The 18,789-nt window shown below is 40.0% G+C and overlaps 1 long non-coding RNA gene across 1 annotated transcript in view; it reads left to right on the top strand.

Annotated features, from left to right (window-relative positions):
* Window positions 1–76: 76 nt before the first annotated feature.
* Window positions 77–18,789, top strand: part of LOC124518686 (uncharacterized) — a 31,598-nt gene continuing 12,885 nt past the window's right edge. The window contains exons 1-3 of the long non-coding RNA XR_006963732.1: window positions 77–717; window positions 6,869–7,144; window positions 9,970–10,294. This is a non-coding gene — a long non-coding RNA (uncharacterized LOC124518686). The remainder of the gene's footprint in view (window positions 718–6,868; window positions 7,145–9,969; window positions 10,295–18,789) is intronic.

Below are 18,789 nucleotides of genomic sequence, written 5' to 3'. Positions count from 1 at the left end.
GCGTCGGGACTGAGCCCGAGTCTCCCGAGGCTGACTCGTGCCCCCGCCCCGCCCCGTTCATCTGCGTGTCTGAAAACGTCGTGTTTGAACCACCCACGGCCAGGGCACCTGAGGCGGTTGTTCAAAAATGTAGCTCCCCGGGCCCCGCCCCGGCGTGCCTCCCGAAGTCCCAGGCTCTTCTCCGGTTGCAGTCTGAAAATAGCACACGGCGAGGCGCAAGGGGGACCCGAAAGGGGCTCTGTCCTGCAGGAAGTCTAATTCCCGAGCCTTTGGTGGTATTGGGACCTGGGCCAGAGGAGGTGACCTCAGCCGGACAGCACCCCGGGATTGTGCTCGTTGATACCAGAGGCTTACAGAGCAGAGACACAGCGACCGTCATCTCCTGGGCGCACTGAGTCACAGCCCAGCAGGTTGACTGCGTTACTAAGTGTGAGCTAACCTGCTATGTGGAGCAAACTCTGCGCCCATGTAATTACATACTCCAGTCAGCGGCTGGGTTTGTTCATACGTTCTTGCTCAGAATCTTTGCTCCAAGAAAAAGGGAGAAATGATAAATCGGAACCACACTTTGGTTTCTCCACTTGAACACCATTTCGTGCGCTAGTTGGGAAAAGAATAAAGATTGAAGAAGTCCTACGGTGATGCGAATTGAAGGAAATTTGGATCCTGTTTTTGTAAGGTCGCTTTTCTTTCAAAGACGCTACTACGCTGCCCCTGGTAAGCCCGCGTCCGTCTTTACCTCTTTTCTCCTTGCGTAAGTGGCTCTCTGGTTCAGAGAGGTGTGCCTCTGAATGTTCGCCACTGAAGAAAATGGTGGAAAATCACCAATAGATTCTAACTTGGGACGCTGCAAATTTTAAGAGATTCGTAGCAGGAAGTCATCTTCACATGGACAAGTGTTCTTTTTTTGTTAGGCCATTTACTTATTTTGAGAGCAAGGGGTGGGGTGCATGCGAGCAGGGAAGGGACAGAGAGAGAGAGAGAGAGAGAGAGAGAAAGAAAGAATCACAGGCAGGCTCCACACTGTCAGCGCAGAGTTGGGCTCAGGGCTCCGTGTCACTAACGGTGAGATCATGACCTAAGCCAAAATCAGGAGTCAGATGCTTAATGGACTGGGCCATTCAGGCACCCCTAACCTTGACATTTTATAGGCTGAAATGCTTGATAATACTTTTAAGTGCATTCAGCAAGCATTTACACCAGATGCATTTTGTTATATTTTGCTTAATGTATGCGCCTAATAACGATTGCCTCCCATGACTGATCTTTAGATCTGTATGTGTATGTAACCACATACAGAACCACTGGCACACATTCTTTTACACTAAATTTGTCCCCAGCTTGATTTTTTCCTTAAATTAAAAAAAAAATTTTAAATGTTTATTTATTTTTGAGACAGAGTGGGGGGGGTGGGGCGGGGGGCAAGGAGAGAGAGGAAGACGCAGAATATGGGGCAGGCTCCAGGCTCTGAGCTGTCAGCACAGATCCTGACGTGGGGCTTGAACTCATGAACCGTGAGATCATGATCTGAGCTGAGGTCAGAGGCTTACCCGTCTGAGCCACCCAGGCGCCCCCAATTTTATTTTCCTTCTCATTCTCATTCTTCATCTGCTAGTGTTATGCTGATTTATATATTTGTTAAACCTATTCCCATCATTTTGATGTTATGACAAGGTAACAAATGATGAAATTAAGCAATGCCTTCATGGTTTTTGCTAGGAAAAAGCCAGAGATAGTATAAAGAGGACAATGAATATATATATAGAAGCTTTAGATCCAGACTCCAAGCTCGGCCCAGCATTAACTGAGTGATCTTGGGAAGTAACTCAAGTCCTCTGAGCCTTAGTTTCCTTATTTGAAAATTAGGAATATTAGAACCTATATTGTGGGATTATTGTGCGAATCAGAGATGACATTTAAAATTCATATAACAGGGTGCTATAAATAGTATTTTTATCATTAATAATGTTCACTGATATTATGTATTATTATTCCTGCACTAAGATGCAGAACTCTCTAACAATTACAATGTATCACCTTACTTTTGAACATTAAAGTGAATGACTTTCAAAAGACATGCATCAAAGATCATTTCATAATTTTCTAATAATAAAAATCTTCTCATCTTACTTAAAATGTGTTTCTTATTTTTAAAGCAGTGAGTAGCTTTTGAGAAGTCTTTTTTTTTTTTTTTTGGCATTCTTTTTTTTTTTTACATCCAAGTTAGTTAGCATCTAGTGCAACAATGATTTCAGGAGGAGATTCCTTAGTGCCCCTTACCCATTTAGCCCATCCCCCCTCCCACACCCCCTCCAGTAACCCTCTGTTTGTTCTCCATATTTAAGAATCTCTTCTGTTTTGTCCCCCTCCCTGTTTTTATATTATTTTTGTTTCCCTTCCCTTATGTTCATCTGTTTTGTTTCTTAAAGTCCTCATATGAGTGAAGTCATATGATTTTTGTCTTTCTCTGACTAATTTCGCTTAGCATAATACCCTCTAGTTCCATCTACGTAGTTGCGAATGGCAAGATTTCATTCTTTTTGATTGCCGAGTAATACTCCATCATATATACATATACATATATATATGTGTATATATATATATATGTGTATATATGTGTATATATATATATATATCACATTTTCTTTATCTGGTCATCCATCGATGGACATTTGGGCTCTTTCCATACTTTGGCTATTGTTGATAGTGCTGCTATAAACATGGGGGTGCATGTGTCCCTTTGAAACAGAACACCTGTATCCCTTGGATAAATGCCTAGTAGTGCAATTGCTGGGTTGTAGGGTAGTTAGATTTTTAGTTTTTTGGGGAACCTCCATACTGTTTTCCAGAGTGGCTGCACCAGCCTGCATTCCCACCAACAATGCAAAAGAGATCCTCTCTCTCCGCATCCTCGCCAACATCTCTTGTTGCTTGAGTTGTTAATGTGAGCCATTCTGACAGGTGTGGTATCTCATTGTGGTTTGAATTTGTATTTCCCAGATGATGAACGATGTTGAGCATCTTTTCATGCATCTGTTAGCCATCTGGATGTCTTCTTTGGAGAAGTGTCTCTTCATGTCTTTTGCCCATTTCTTCACTGGATTATTTGTTTTTTGGGTGTTTGATAAGTTCTTTATAGATTTTGGATACTAACCCTTTATCTGATATGTCATTTGCAAATATCTTCTCCCATTCTGTCGGTTGCCTTTTAGTTTTGCTGATTGTTTTCTCTGCGCAGAAGCTTTTTATCTTGATGAGGTCCCAATAGTTCATTTTTTGCCTTGGTTTCCCTTGCCTCTGGAGACGTGTTGAATAAGAAGTTGCTGCGGCCAAGATCAAAGAGGTTTTGCCTGCTTTCTCCTCGAGGATTTTGATGGTTTCCTGTCTTACATTTAGGTCTTTCATCCACTTTGAGTTTATTTTTGTGTATGGTGTAAGAAAGTGGTCCAGGTTCATTTTTTGCCTGTCACTGTTCAGTTTTCCCAGCACCACTTGCTGAAGAGACTGTCTTTATTCCACTGAATATTTTTCCTGCCTTGTCAAAAATTAGTTGGCCATACACTTGTGGGTCCGTTTCTGGGTTCTCTATTTTGTTCCATTGATCTGAGTGTCTGTTTTTGTGCCAGTACCATACTGTCTTGATGATGACAGCTTTGTAGTATAGCTTGAAGTCTGGGATTGTGATGTCTCCTGCTTTAGTTTTCTTTTTCAAGATTGCTTTGGCTATTCAAGGTCTTTTCTGGTTCCATACAAATTTTAGGATTATTTGTTCTAGCTCTCTGAAGAATGCTGGTGTTACTTTGATAGGGATTGCATTGAATATGTAGATTGCTTTGGGTGGTATCGACATTTTAACAATATTTGTTCTTCCTATCCAGGAGCATGGAATCTTTTTCCATTTTTTTGTGTCTTCTTCAATTTCTTTCATAAGCTTTCTATAGTTTTCAGTGTTTAGATTTTTCACCTCTTTGGTTATATTTATTCCTAGGTATCTTATGGTTTTTGGTGCATTGTAAATGGGATCGATTCCTTGATTTCTGTTTCTGTTGCTTCATTGCTGGTGTATAGGAATGCAACTGATTTCTGTGCATTGATTTTATATCAAGCAACTTTGCTGAATTCATGAATCAGTTCTAGCAGTCTTTTGGTGGAATCTTTAGGGTTTTCCATATAGAGTATCATGTCATCTGTGAAGAGTGAAAGTTTGACCTCCTCCTGGCCGATTGGGATGCCTTTTATTTCTTTGTGTTGTCTGATTGCAGAGGCGAAGACTTCCAATAGTATGTTGAATAACAGTGGCGAGAGTGGACATCCGTGTCTTGTTCCTGACCTTAGAGGGAAAGCTCTCAGTTTTTTCCCCATTGAGGATGATATTAGCATTAGGTCTTTCTTATATGGCTTTTATGATCTCGAGGTATGATCCTTCTATCCCTACTTTCTTGAGGGCTTTTATCAAGAAGGGATTTTGTATTTTGTCTACATCTACTGAGAGACTCATGTGATTCTTGTCCTTTCTTTTATTGATATGATGAATCACATTGATTGTTTTGTGGATATTGTACCAGCCCTGCATCCCAGGTATAAATCCCACTTGGTCGTGGTGAATAATTTTCTAATGTATTGCTGGATCTGGTTTGCTAATATCTTATTGAGGATTCTTGCATCTGTGTTCATCAGGGAAATTGGTCTACAGTTCTCCTTTTTAGTGGGGTCTTTGTCTGGTTTTGGAATCAAGGTAATGCTGGCTTCATAGAAAGAGTTTGAAAGTTTTCCTTCCATTTCCATGTTTTGGAACAGCTTCAAGAGAATAGGTGTTAACTCTTCCTTAAATGTTTGGTAGAATTCCCCTGGAAATCCATCTGGCCCTGGACTCTTGTTTTTGGGGAGACTTTGATTACTAATTCTATTTCTTTACTGGTTATGGGTCTGTTCAGATTTTCTATTTCTTCCTGTTTCAGTTTTGGTAGTGTATATGTATGGAGTTTGTCCATTTCTTCCAGATTGCCCATTTTATTGGCATATAATTTCTCATAATATTCTCTTATTATTGTTTAGGCAACAGGCCCTGCTCATCGTTTCATGTCTGTATGTTGGCTGCTCTTTGAGATAGTTGCCACCCATACTCAGTCAGCTAGTACCCAGGAGTTTGCATGGTATAAAACGTGGCTGCCCCTTGGCAAAGACCATGGATGGGTTGCCTTCTCTCCTATGGCGTTGTGAGCATGATAGCAATGTATTTGACAAATCTACCATAACACAAGAAGTTGAATGGAAAATTAATGGTTTGGGTTCCTTGAAGAGGTGACAGAGCATGGAACCAAGAGCACAGAGAACTTGATTTGGACTGAAACAAGAGGAGACCTTATTTCCCAAGAGAAGATTGGAGGGATGGATGCACAGGTTGATAAATTTTCTTGGTCTATCAGGAGGGAATTGATGGATTTCAAGCTGATGGCCTCAGTTTCCTCAATGACTTAGGACGCAAGACTAAAGAGATGGGACAGTAGGATTTAGGTCTTCAGAATATGGAAATGGCTTGGATTTACAACTGAGAGGAATGGGAAACACAGAAAGTTAGGTGGTCAGCTCTGGGAATCCAACAGAGCGTAGAGGACTTGAATTGCTTGCGGTAGTGCAATTTTATCCAGAAGTGGACGTTGCCTGTTGTGTCTCCCAGAGTGGAAAAGAAAAAATTTCAATTCTGTTGTTCTACATTATTCTAATTTGTCTTAAGCAGAACTTTTCTGGGACATCTGGATGACTCAGTGGGTTAAGTATCTGACTCTTGATTGCAGCTCAGGTCACGATCTCACAGTTCATGAGTTGGTTCAGGAGTTTGAGCCCCACATCAGGCTCTGCGCTGACAGCATGGAGCCTGCTTGGGGTTCTCTCTCTCCCTTTCTGTCTGTTCTTCCCCACTCTCTCAATCTCTTTCTCTCTCAAAATAAATACATAAACTTAAAAAAATGTAGAGCTTCTCTAATCCATCCATTATATTAAAGAATATGGTATTTTTCCCAGATTATTCATAGGATTTCTAAAATAGTCATTCCACTTTTAAGATTGCATGATGTCAAATATAGTATTTTAAGTTACATCTATAATGCTTTTAAAAAAGGTTCCTAAAGAAGATGGCTTTCTGATGCAGAAACAATAAAGAAAGGAAAAGGGTAAATACTATGGGGGGAAGGGTAGACTGTCTGTGTAAGCATAGAAAATATCGATTAAAAAAATGGTTTCTGGGGGCGCCTGGGTGGCTCAGTCAGTTCAGTGACTGACTCTTGGTTATGGCTCAGGTCCTGATCTCAGGGTTCATGAGTTCAAGCCTGCATCAGGCTCCGTGCTGACAGTGTGGAGCCTGCTTGGTATTCTCTCCCTCTCTGTGCCCTTCCTCCATTTGTGCTGTCTCTTCCTCTCTCAAAATAAATAAATAAACTTAAAAAAAATTTAAACCGTGGTTTCTGAAATTAGGCTTTCTGGTTTTCAAATTCCAGCTGCATCACTTAATATCTGTGAGATCTGGAGCAAGTTAAACTGTTGCCTCAACTGAGGATAATATCTATATCATAGGGTTGTTGATAGGATTAAAGGAAGCAGTTTACATAAAGATGTGCTATAGTTCCTGGCCCCAAATCAGTATGTAATGTTTACTGAGCACAATTAAGATGTTTCTTATTGTCGCTTTTCCTTTAGCCAAGTAAACTGACAATGGCCAGCTTGTCATAGATCTTTGTGATCTCACAACTACAGTAAGCAACTAACTTCGTGCCTGTGCCAAGAAAGCTTTAACTCTAGTATCATACTGCCCTGCTGTTTCACTTTTCCTTTCCTGGTCATTGATTTAGTGCTTATTTGTTTTTTATTGCAGTAGAAACAGCCAAAAGAAGAAGGGACCATATGTATGGATGGGGCTGGTACGATCCATGCTTCAACAGCAGTCCCTTCAACCTTGCTTGAATGTGGAGGTTCGATAGACCACCAGACTCCAGGGATAAACTACCTTGGCTTGAAAGGAACGCTATCATCACTGATAGCTGACCACTATGTTGTTCGCCAGCATATGAAAGCTACGCTGAATTGTTTAACAACGTTGTGTTTCAACTGATGAGTAGAAAACTTCACTGAACCATGCACAATAATGGAGGTGACCTTCTATTCTACATTCTCTATTATACCTTGCTATGGGAGTTATTTTGCAATGACAAAAGTTCCTGTCTAGTGTCTTGACACATCTTAAGATTTTGATATTGGGAATTCTTCCTTCCCATCGAATGTTGGTTCTAAATCCATTGAACTATTTTAAGTGTTTAAATTGCCAGTATTCTTTTTGTGCTTTGCTATTCACTTTCTGGTCCTGGTCTACAAGGATTTTCCTGTACATGCCAGTACTGTTGTTCAGAGACATCATTTCCTTGAGAAAGAAGTCCCCTCCAAAATGTCTTGTTATCCCATCACAAAGATGAATAATGTGTTCTAAATCCTGGTAAAAATTTCTCCTCTTCCTTGTGTTTTTCTTTTTTTTTTAAATGTTTTTTCAACGTTTATTTATTTTTGGGACAGAGAGAGAGGGAGACACAGAACCGGAAACAGGCTCCAGGCTCTGAGCCATCAGCCCAGAGCCCGACGCGGGGCTCGAACTCACAGACCGCGAGATCGTGACCTGGCTGAAGTCGGACGCTTAACCGACTGCGCCACCCAGGCACCCCATTCCTTGTGTTTTTCTTTTTTTTTTATTTATTTTTTTTTTCAACGTTTATTTATTTTTGGGACAGAGAGAGACAGAGCATGAACGGGGGAGGGGCAGAGAGAGAGGGAGACACAGAATCGGAAACAGGCTCCAGGCTCCGAGCCATCAGCCCAGAGCCTGACGCGGGGCTCGAACTCACGGACCGCGAGATCGTGACCTGGCTGAAGTCGGACGCTTAACTGACTGCGCCACCCAGGCGCCCCATCCTTGTGTTTTTCAAGAACAAGCATAGACAACGGCAATAATTTAAACATCTTATTTTTCCCCGAAATGTTAGCTTTCCAAAATGGGAAGATCTCTTTGAGTGATTAGATCTTTAAGATAATTGGTTAGCTGACTTTAAAGCCATCGTTATTTCCTTATTCCCAAGAGCAGAGAACTTTCAGAGAAAAGTTTATTAGTTCTTCTTTAATACATTAATAAGTTTCACGTTGTCTCACTGGCCCACGCATGAACCAATCTTTCAGGTTTTGTCACTGTTTTCTTGTAACATAAACCCGTATTTCTTGGGTTGGGTTGCTTTGCCTATACTGTGTATCAGTAGGTGTTTCTAAGCTAGGAAAGCAGTGTAGGCATCTATGAACTCACATACTTGGTGGCAGCATCTTTAGTAAACAGGATAACTGCTCCAACTGAAGCAACCATTATGGTTCCATAAACAACACCCGTCTTTCCCCCGCCTTTTTTTTTGTCTTATATCTTGCACTGCCTTGTCTGATTCTGTACTCTAGGAGATAAAGCAGTTACTGCTAAATCATTCATTAGTTAATACCTTAGATGCAAGAGCCATGGTGAAAACTTGATTGATTCTCAGATATTCATGCCTTGCATTAAGTAGACTGTCAGCAATTATTTGTTAAAAGGGTGTAAGTATGAATGAATAAATGACATAGAGCAGACAGTATGGGAAGGTGAAATGTGGTAATAATATTGCTTTGTATTTATGCAATGCAATTACCTTCCCAGCTATCCATGACATTGTGGATGTGGAAATCAAAACAAAGGTTAGGTGCCTTGTCTAAAGTCATCTCATCTAACTAGTACTTAGTAGAACCAGTTCTGGAATGTTTCAGTGGAAAGAGCCATCTTTGTGTTTCTTTTCCTGACACCTACCCCATTCCTTACAAATGAACAGTGACCTCAAAAAGTGTCATTTGTAGCTGGGGCTAAAAGTATAAATATTGCGTATAACGCTATAATAGTTACTATTAGTAAACCACTCAACATTCATTCTGCCTTTTTTCTTGGAATCAATGTGTGTACGTATTCACCTTCAAGGAAGGTCAGTCTGTCCCCACTTAAGGGAAGAGTCCTGATTGGTTTAAACCAATCCTGGTAACTATATTGTTCTTGCCAGTTTTGGTTAAATAAAGAGCATGTCAGGCACCTGGGTGGCTTAGTCATTAGGTATCTGAATCTGACTTCAGCTCAGATCATGATCTCACGGTTTGTGAGTCTGAGTCCCTCATGGGGGTGATCTCCAGCCATGCTTTGGGTGAGCTCATGCCCCACTTCAGGTGAACCCTGCTTCTCTCTCCCTCCCTCTCTCTCTCTGCCTCTCATAGGATTCTGTCTTTCTCTCTCCCTCTTTCTCTCTGCCCCTCACTCACTTGTGCCCTCTCTCTCTCTCTCTCTTTAAAAAAAAAAAAGAACATGTCATTCAATTCTAGGCACTGAGATATGAAGGACCATCTACTGAGCAGTTTCTGAGAAAGTTGTTTTGGTTCTAAAAAAGACGAGTGATGGGGCAATAAACACTCAACACTTTATAGGATCAGTGGATTGGAGATCCTAATGACTCAAAGGAGTATTGCAGTTGGCACAGTTCAATATTCTGGAAGGAAAGGAGATGGTATTCAGTGAATGAAATGCCTAAAATGGGTATTTCAAAGATGGTGGAGTACTTCTTATTGATTAAATGAGACAGTTTAGAATATAAGATTAAGAAAACTTAGCCAAGGCAAGTTATAGAATACAATTCTTTTAGAATTAAGGAGATACAAACAAAGAAACAAAAAACAGGCCAAGAAATCCTGACTCAAAATTTTTCCTCTGGTTCCAAATTTCTGTTCCTGCAGGATTTAAGCCCCAGTGGATCCTCACCTTCTAAAAGTCTATGCACTTCTCCCTCTATGCACCTCAGATCCCCAGCTCACTCAACAACTATTCCATGAAACTTATTTAAAAAAATTTATTTTACACCAACATTTTGTTTTTGATAGATTGGACTGATGGTTCGCAAAGACGAAAGAGATGGACAGCACAGAGATGCCAATAATTTTAAATATAATCTTAAAAAAAACTTCATTCTTAAAGTGAGTGAGAACAGTATACATAAGGAAGAGGCAACTGCCCTGGTCATTGTCACACCCAGATGTGATGACGGGACCTGCCGCGGGCATCTTGCAAGCAGACAGGAGCCAGCTTGCAGACAAGACCAACACAGCAAGATGACACGGCCGAATGTGGACCTGAGTCCTTCACGATACTGTGGAGCTGATCAAGTAACCCAGGAGTGTGCTTACCGTGGGCTTCCTGGCGTCTAAGGTAATACCCATCTTTACTGCTTAAACTACCCTTTGTCTCATTACTCTCCGCAGAAAGTCTCCTAATTGGTATAAGTGCCCATTAAGCCTCATTAGCCCCTTAGGTTAAACGTCCTGTTGTGCCTTTCTTGATCTTGCTGAAGTCACCTCTTGAGAATAAAAGCAAATCCCAGATGGTGACTTTCTGATCCCAGCTCCTTAGACCAAGGTCTCTCACTCAGAATGATCATGGTTTAGGAAGCATGAGAAGCACAGGGAAGAAGAGGAGGTGTGTGGGCGGTGACGGTAATCTGGGTCAGACAAGGTGAAGTGTGAAGGCTAAGCAGGAGATACAATTGAACCTCAAGAGAGAAGGCAACTCTCCCAAGCACAGCCCTAGAAAGCCAGTCCTAGGGACTTATGAGCCACATCTCTGGGGAGAGTGGTGGAATCCACGTTACCGTACTGGCATCACTTAGATCCATGCTTTTCCCTCAAGGGGAGGAATCGTTCATAGGATATCAGAGGACTCTTGTCATGCTTGTCTTCTTCAGAACCAGACCCAGTTATAAGGTGTTTCATGATGACATCATAGTCTAAAAATGAGAGGCTTGGTTTCAGTTTTTCCTGTAAATACTCAAGAGGCTCATGGCATTGGTCTCTCTCAGCTTGACACAAGTCTTAAGCAAATGGCCTTAACATCCAGTCTGGGGCTGTTCTCTCCTGTGACCTTAATTAAGCCTTTTTTGAACATCTTCATAAAGACATAGTAATATTCTATTTGTTATATGAGAGCTGTTCATGTGGATTAAGCAGTAAATCTAACAAATAGGCTATTCTTTCTCTGATGGCACAGAGGTATTTATTTATTTTTATGTTTTAGGCATTTAAGGAAAAAATTAATTCCTGGATATGTTAAATTGAGTTTGAGGGAAAAAGTAATAATAATAAGGATTAGAGCAGAAATAAATAGACAATGCAAAAACAATAGAATCAATGAAACCAAAAACTGTTTCTTTGGAAAGATGAACAAATTGACAAACCTTTAGTTAGATTAAGAAAGTAAAAAAAGAATACTTAAACTACTAAAATCAGAAGTGAAAGAGGAGATATTACTACTGACTACGGCAATAAAAAAACAGCATAAGAGAATACTAGGAATAGCTGTATACCAAATAAATTGTATATCCTGGAGGAAATGGACAAATGCCTAGAAACACTCAAACTACCAAAACTGGCTCAAGAAGAAATAGAAAATCGGAAAAGACCTTTAATAAGAAGATTAGATCAACAATCAAAAATCTCCCAACAAAAAACCAAAACCAAAAGCAAAACAGAACAAAAAAGTCTCCCAACAAAGAAAGGCCTATTAAATGAATAGAAGAGGAAAAAATACTTCTCAATTCCTTCCTTGAGGCTGGCATTACCCTGATATCAAAGTCTGACAAGACACTACAAGAAAAGAAAACTACAGACCACTATCCTTTACAAATATAGACACCAAAATCCTCAACAGATGCTAGCAAATGAAATTCAGCAGCATATAAGAAGGATTATACACCACGGCCAAGGGGGGATTTAGGCAATAGTAGGTCAGCATACAAAATCAATCACTACATTAATAGAATGAAGGTTGGGGAGAGCCACATGGTCATCTCAATTGATGTGGAAAAAGCACTTGAGGCGCCTAGTTGGCTCAGTCGATTGAGCGTCTGACTTGAGCTCGGGTCATGATCTCACAGTTTTGGGTTCCAGCCCTGCATGGGGCTCTGTGCTGACAGCTCGGAACCTGGAGCCTGCTTCCGATTCTGTGTCTCCCTCTCTCTCTGCCCCTCCCCCATTCATGCTCTGTCTCTCTCTCAAATAAAAATGTTAAAAGAAAAAGCACTTGATAACATCCAACATCCCTTCATGATACAAATATTCAATAAACTAGGAATAGAAGAGAACCTTCTCAGCATGATAAAGGCTATATATAAAAAACCTACAGCTAACATCATACCCAATGGGAAAGGATAGAAAGCTTTTCCTCTAATCCTGGGAACAAGACAAGAATGCCTGTTTTTGCCACTTCTGTTCAACATAGTGTTGGCAGTTCCAGAGCAATTAGACAAGAAAAAAGAAATAAAGTACACCCAAACTGGAAAGGAAGAAGGAAAACTGCCTATATCACAGATTACATAAATGTAGAAAACATTAAGAATTCATGCAAATATGCATACATACTCCCCCACATACTCCTTTTAGAGCTAATTAATGAATTCAGCAAAATTGAAGGCTACAAAATGACACAAAAATCAACTGAATTTTTATATACTAGCAATGAAAAATCTGAAAAGGAAATTAAGACAATTCCATTTGCAATAACATCCAAAAGAATAAAATACTTAGGAATAAATTTAACCAATGAGAGGCACAAAACTTCTATACTGAAAACTATAAAACATTGCTTAAAGAATTAGAGAAACCGATGGAGTTAAGATTGCAAAGCAGCATGGAGCCTTTAAGTTTGTCTTATTCCTGAAACTCAGCTAGATCACCACCAAATCACTTTGAGCACATAGGAAATTGATCTGAGGATTAAAACAACAGTCTGCATAACGTGAGCCGCAGAACTCGGTATGTACACAGTGTGGAGAGGTAAACTGAGGGAGGCAAAAGTCATGGAAGATAGGGAGCTATTTTCACAGAGAGAGAAAGAGAAAGGGACAGAATGAGGCGTATGGAGATCATGCAAGAAAAGCACCATCCCCCACCCCCCAAAAGTAGCTGGAGAGAAAGAGTGAAAACACTCACAGGGGACTGAACAAGAAATCTATTCCAAAACCACTGATGGGAAGAAAGGAGAGAGTTTCCATACCACCAGGATTCTACAAACAGTGGAACACAGAGTCTGAAGTTTTGGAGCTCAGTGCCTGGTGCTGTTCTAGTGAGGAAGTAGGGTGAATCCCCAGGAGCAGGCAGCAGGGTCTAAGAGGTCCACGTGCCACACAGGAGAAGTGGTTCCCCTGCTGGGAGGGCATTTGGTAGAGGCCCTATGGCCTCCCCACAGGCAAAGGTTCTAGCGGATCCTGGAGAGCACCCACGTTTGCTGGTATTGGGACAAAGACACCAGAGTGTGGTGAAACCTGGCGCTGGCTGTGTATTGTGGTTTGCCATAATCTCTGCCACTGCAGGATCCCACAAATGTTTTCTGGGGCAAGCTTGCACCGGCCATTGCTCAGTGATACCCTCCCCCAGAGAGTTGGGGGTCCAACCCACAGGAGTCTCTGAAGTGTGGGGTTTTGAAACACAACCCGGTCTGAGACAAAACTCTGGAGGGAAGTGCTCCCTGGCAGGAGGATGGCTTGGACATAGACAGGGTAGAGGCGGGAGTGGATGGAAGCCTGAGACAAAGGAGGGATGTGTGATTGCGGGTCGATGAGGCCACAAAGTTCCTGTGCCAGAGGCAGGGGAACCGGGTGAAGCCATTTCCACCTTTCCAGTGCATGCACATACATGCCACACTGATTCCACCCCAGTAAGCTAAGCAGTGCCACCCAGTGGAGAACAGAGCCGTTACACCAAATTGCGCCCAACTGCACCCTCCAAGCACATCCCACACAAGACCAGCACAAATCACTCCACCTGCTTTGTATGCAGACTATAGAGGGCTTCATAGTGTCAGTTTTAGGGGAAACTGGATGTAACTTCATTTGGGTTTCATTCTGTTTGCTGGTTAGCTTACTTGTTTGTTTCCTTTGCTTTTGTTTTTGCTTAAATTGTTTTCTTTCTTCTTTCTTTTCTTTCTCTTTCTTGAATATAGAAAGAAAATTTTGTTTTTATTTTTTAATTTTATTTTTAAGTTTTTTATTATATTTAATTTCCTTTATTTTATTCTGTTTTATTATATACATTTTAAAAAATTTCTTACCCTTTTTTTTTCTTTCCTTTCCCTTTTTACTCTGTTCTATCAAACTTCTTTCAACAAGCAGACTAAACCACACCTAGGATCTAGCCTCCTTTATTTGATTTTTTGTTTTTTTTTTATTTAAAATTTTCGTTTTATTAATGTTTTTCTTCCCCTCAAATGACAAAATGAAGGAATTCACTCCAAAAGAAAGAACAGGAAGAAATGACAGCCAGGGACTTAACACAGACATAAGTAAGATGTCTGAACTAGAACTTAAAACCATGATAATAAGAATACTACCTGGGGTTGAAAAAAAGCAAAGAAGACACCAGAGAATCCCTTTCGGCGGAGATAAAAATAAAACCTAGATAGGCAGAAATTAAAAAGGCTATAATCAAGATGCAATCTCAAATGTATGCCACGATGGCAAAGATGGATGAAGCAGAGCAGGGAATCAGCGATATGGAAGATAAAATTATGGAAAATAATGAAGCAGAAAAAAAACAAAGGCAAAGGATTACAATACAAGACTTAGAGAACTCAGTGACTTATTAAAAAGGAATAACATCTGAATCAAAGGAGTCCCAGAAGATGAAGAGAAATAAAAGGGGACAGAAGGTTTATGTGAGCAAAGTATAGCAGAAAACTTCCCTGATCTGGGGAAGGACACAGACATCAAGATCCAAGAAGCACAGAGAACTCCCATTAGATTCAATAAAAACCAAACATCACCAATGCATATCATAGTAAAATTCACAAAATACACAGCCAAGGAAAGAATGATGAAAGCAGCAAGGGGGAAAAAAGTCCTTAATGTATAAGGGAAGACAGATCAGGTTTGCAGCAGACCTATCCACAGAAACTTGGCAGGCCAGAAAGGAGTGGCAGGATATATTCAACATGCTGAATTAGAAAAATATGCAGCCAAGAATTCTTTATACAGCTAGGCTGTCATTCAAAATAGAAGGAGAGAAAAAGAGTTTCCCAGGCAAACAAAACTAAAGGAGTTCATGACCACTAAACCGGCCCTGTAAGAAATTTTAAGGGGGACTTTTTGAGTAGAGAAAAGATAAAACAAAATGAGAAAGAGCAATAGCAAAAAAGTCTGGAAAGGACCAGAGAACACCACCAGAAACACCCAACTCTACAGGCAACACAGTGGCACTAAGTTCATATCTTTCAGTACTCACCCTAAATGTCAGTGGACTTAAATGTTCCAATCAAAAGACATAGAGTATCAGAATGGATAAAAAAATCAAGTACCATCTACATGCTGCTTACAAGAGACTCATTTTAGACCTAAAGACACCTGCAGATTGAAAGTAAGGGGATGGAGAACCATCTATCATGACAATGGTTGTCAAAGAAAAGCTGGAGTAGCCATACTTATATCAGACAAACTAGATTTTAAAATAAAGATTGTAACAATAAATGAAGAAGGGCATTATATCATAATTAAGGTGTCTATCCACCATGAAGATGTAACAATTGTAAGTATTTATGCTGCCAATGTGGGAGCACAAAAATATATAAACCAATTAAACACAAACATAAAGAAAGTCATTGATGATAATACCATAATAGTAGGGGACTTTAAGACATCACTTACAACAGTGGACAGATCATCGAAGCAGAAAATCAACAAGGAAACATTCTCTTTGAATGGCACGCTGAATTGGATGGACTTAACAGATATGTTCAGAATGTTTCATCCTAAAGCACCAAGTACACATTCCTCTTAAGTGTACATGAAACATTCTCCAGAACAGATCACAAAATGGGTCACAAATCAGCTCCAACATGTACAAAAAGATCGAGATCATATCTTGCATATTTTCAGACCACAACCCAGAAATGGACCCACAAACATATTGGCAAACTAATCTTTCATAAAGCAGAAAATAATATCCAATGGAAAACAGACAGTCTCTTCAGCAGATGGTGTTGGGAAAACTGGACAACAATATACACAAGAATGAACCTGGACCACTTTTTACACCATACACAAAAATAAGCTCCAAATGGATGATAGACCTAAATTGGAGACAGGAAGCCATAAAAATCCTAGATGAGAAAACAGGCAACAACCTCTTTCACCTTAGCCGCAGCAACTTCTTACTTGACATGTCTCCAGAGGCAAGAGAAAAATAAATTAGAGGCAAAAGCAAAAAATAAACTATTGGGACCCATCGAGATAGAAACTTCAGCACAGTGAAGGAAACAACCGACAAGAATGGGAGAAGGCAGCCGACAGAATGGGAGAAGATGTTTGCAAATGACATATCAGATAAAGGGTTAGTATCCAAAATCAATAAGGAACTTATCAAACTCAACACCAAAAAACCCAAATAATCCAGTGAAGAAATGGGCAAAAGACATGAATAGACACTTTTCCAAAGAAGAAATCCAGATGGCCAACAGACACATGAAAATATGCTCAACATGACTCATCATCAGGGAAATACAAATCAAAACCACAACGAGATACCACCTCATACCTGTCAGGATGGCTGAAGTTAACTCAGGCAACAACAGGTGTAGGCAAAGATGTGGAGAAAGAGGAACCCTTTTGCACTGTTGGTGGGCATGCAAACTGGTGCAGCCACTCTGGAAAATAATATGGAGGTTCCTCAAAAAGTTAAAAGTGGAACTGTGCTACAACCCAGCAATTGCACTTCTAGGTATTTATCCAAGAGATACAGGAATGCTGTTTTGAAGGGACACATGCACCCCAATGTTTACAGCAGCACTATTGACAACAGCCAAAGTATGGGAAGAGCCCAAATGTCCATCAATAGATCAGTGGATAAAGAGTATGTGGTATATATGCACAATGGGATATTACTTGGTGGTCAACAAGAATGAAATCCCTTCATTTGCAACAACATGAATGGAACTAGAGTGTATTATGCTAAGCAAAATAAGTCAGAGAAAGACAAATATATGATTTCACTCATATGTGGAACTTAAGAAACAAAATAGATGAACATAGGTGAAGGGAAACAAAAATAAGATAAAAACAGAGACAAACCATGAGAAACTCTTAAATGCAGAGAACAAACTGAGGATTGCTGGTGGGGTGTTGGGTGGGGGGATGGTCTGAATGGGCGATGGACATTGAGGAGGGCACTTGGGATGAGCACTGGGTGTTGTACGTAAGTGATGAATCATTAAATTCTAATCCTGAAATCATTATTACATTGTATGTTAACTAACTTGGATTTAAATTTTACAAAAATAATAAAGTAAAAAAAAAACTAGAGAAGCCTAAATAAATGGAAAGGCATCATGTGTTCATAGATTTGGAAGACAGTATTGTTAAGATGACAATATTACCCAGAGTGTTATGCATATTTGGTGCAATCACTATCAAAGTCCCAACAATGCTTTTGCAGAAATGGAGAAGCCCGTCCTAAATTCTGGGTCAAGGGACCCAGAATAGCCAAAACAATCTGAAAAAGAACAGAGTTATAGCACTCACACTTCCTAGTATCAATACTTACTACAAAGCTATCATACTCCAAACCATGTGACCCTGGCATAAGGAAGACATACAAACCAAAGGACTCGAGAGAACTGAGAACTCAGAAATAACCCTCAAATCTATGATCAATTGATTTTCAGGAAGGTAACTAAGACCATTCAGTGAGGAAAGGACAGTCCTTTACCAAATGGTGCTGGGGTATCCACATTCAAAAGTATGAAGTTGGACCCTTTCTTTGCACCATGTACAAATATGAACTCAAAATGGATCAAAGACCTAAATTTAAAAGCTATAAAATTTAAAAATTAAACACTATAAAACTCTTAGAGAAAAAACATAGGAAAAAGTCTTTATGAACTGAGGTTTGGCAATGGTTTCTTAAATATGAAACCAAAATTACAAGTGACAAAGAATAAATAATTTGGACTTCATCAAAATTAAAAACTGTTGTACAAAAAGAGCACCTTTAAGAGAATAAAAAGACAACCCATTGAATGGGAGAAAATACTTGCTAACCCTAACCCTAAGGGACAAATATCCAAAATATGTAGAGAATCCTTTAACTCAACAAGAATACAAAGGACTTAATTTTTTAAATGGGCAAAGGACTTGCATAGACATTTCCCTCCCAAAAGATATACAAATGGCCAATAAGCATGTGAAAAGATGCAAATCAAAACCACAATGAGATATCACTTCACACCTATTAGAATGGCTAAAATTAACACAAACTAGGGTTGGTTAAAATGTGGAGAAAGTAGAGCTCTTGTCCATCACTTGTGGGTGTGGGGAAATAGGTTTGAGAATTCCTTATACTTACATAAATGTGTTAAGAAAGCTTAGGGCAGAAAGTCACTGCCACAAGGTGAAAGTGCCCGAGGTTACCTAGCGAGATATTGTAATGGGATCATGAGTAACCTATTATATCACCTGCAGGAAATTACTTTCCATCTGATGCCAATATACTATTGTGCTTTGATCACAAACTCCTCTTGCCCCCCAGATCCTTTGCTTCTTACACACACCAAGTTAATGATTACTGTCTGATTGTTTTCTGAACGTTCACCACGTGTGTAAGGTCTTGTTTTCTTCATATTCACCACATGGGTAATATCTTGAGAGCCCAATAAATACAGAGATG

The sequence above is a fragment of the Lynx rufus genome, unplaced genomic scaffold (assembly GCF_022079265.1).
Source record: "Lynx rufus isolate CCGP_SWC_20201006 ecotype Redwood Valley unplaced genomic scaffold, mLynRuf1.p SCAF_25, whole genome shotgun sequence".
In the NCBI taxonomy this organism is placed as follows: domain Eukaryota; kingdom Metazoa; phylum Chordata; class Mammalia; order Carnivora; family Felidae; genus Lynx; species Lynx rufus.
Note: the sequence above shows the minus strand (reverse complement) of the source record. Positions and strands in the feature narration are given on the sequence as shown.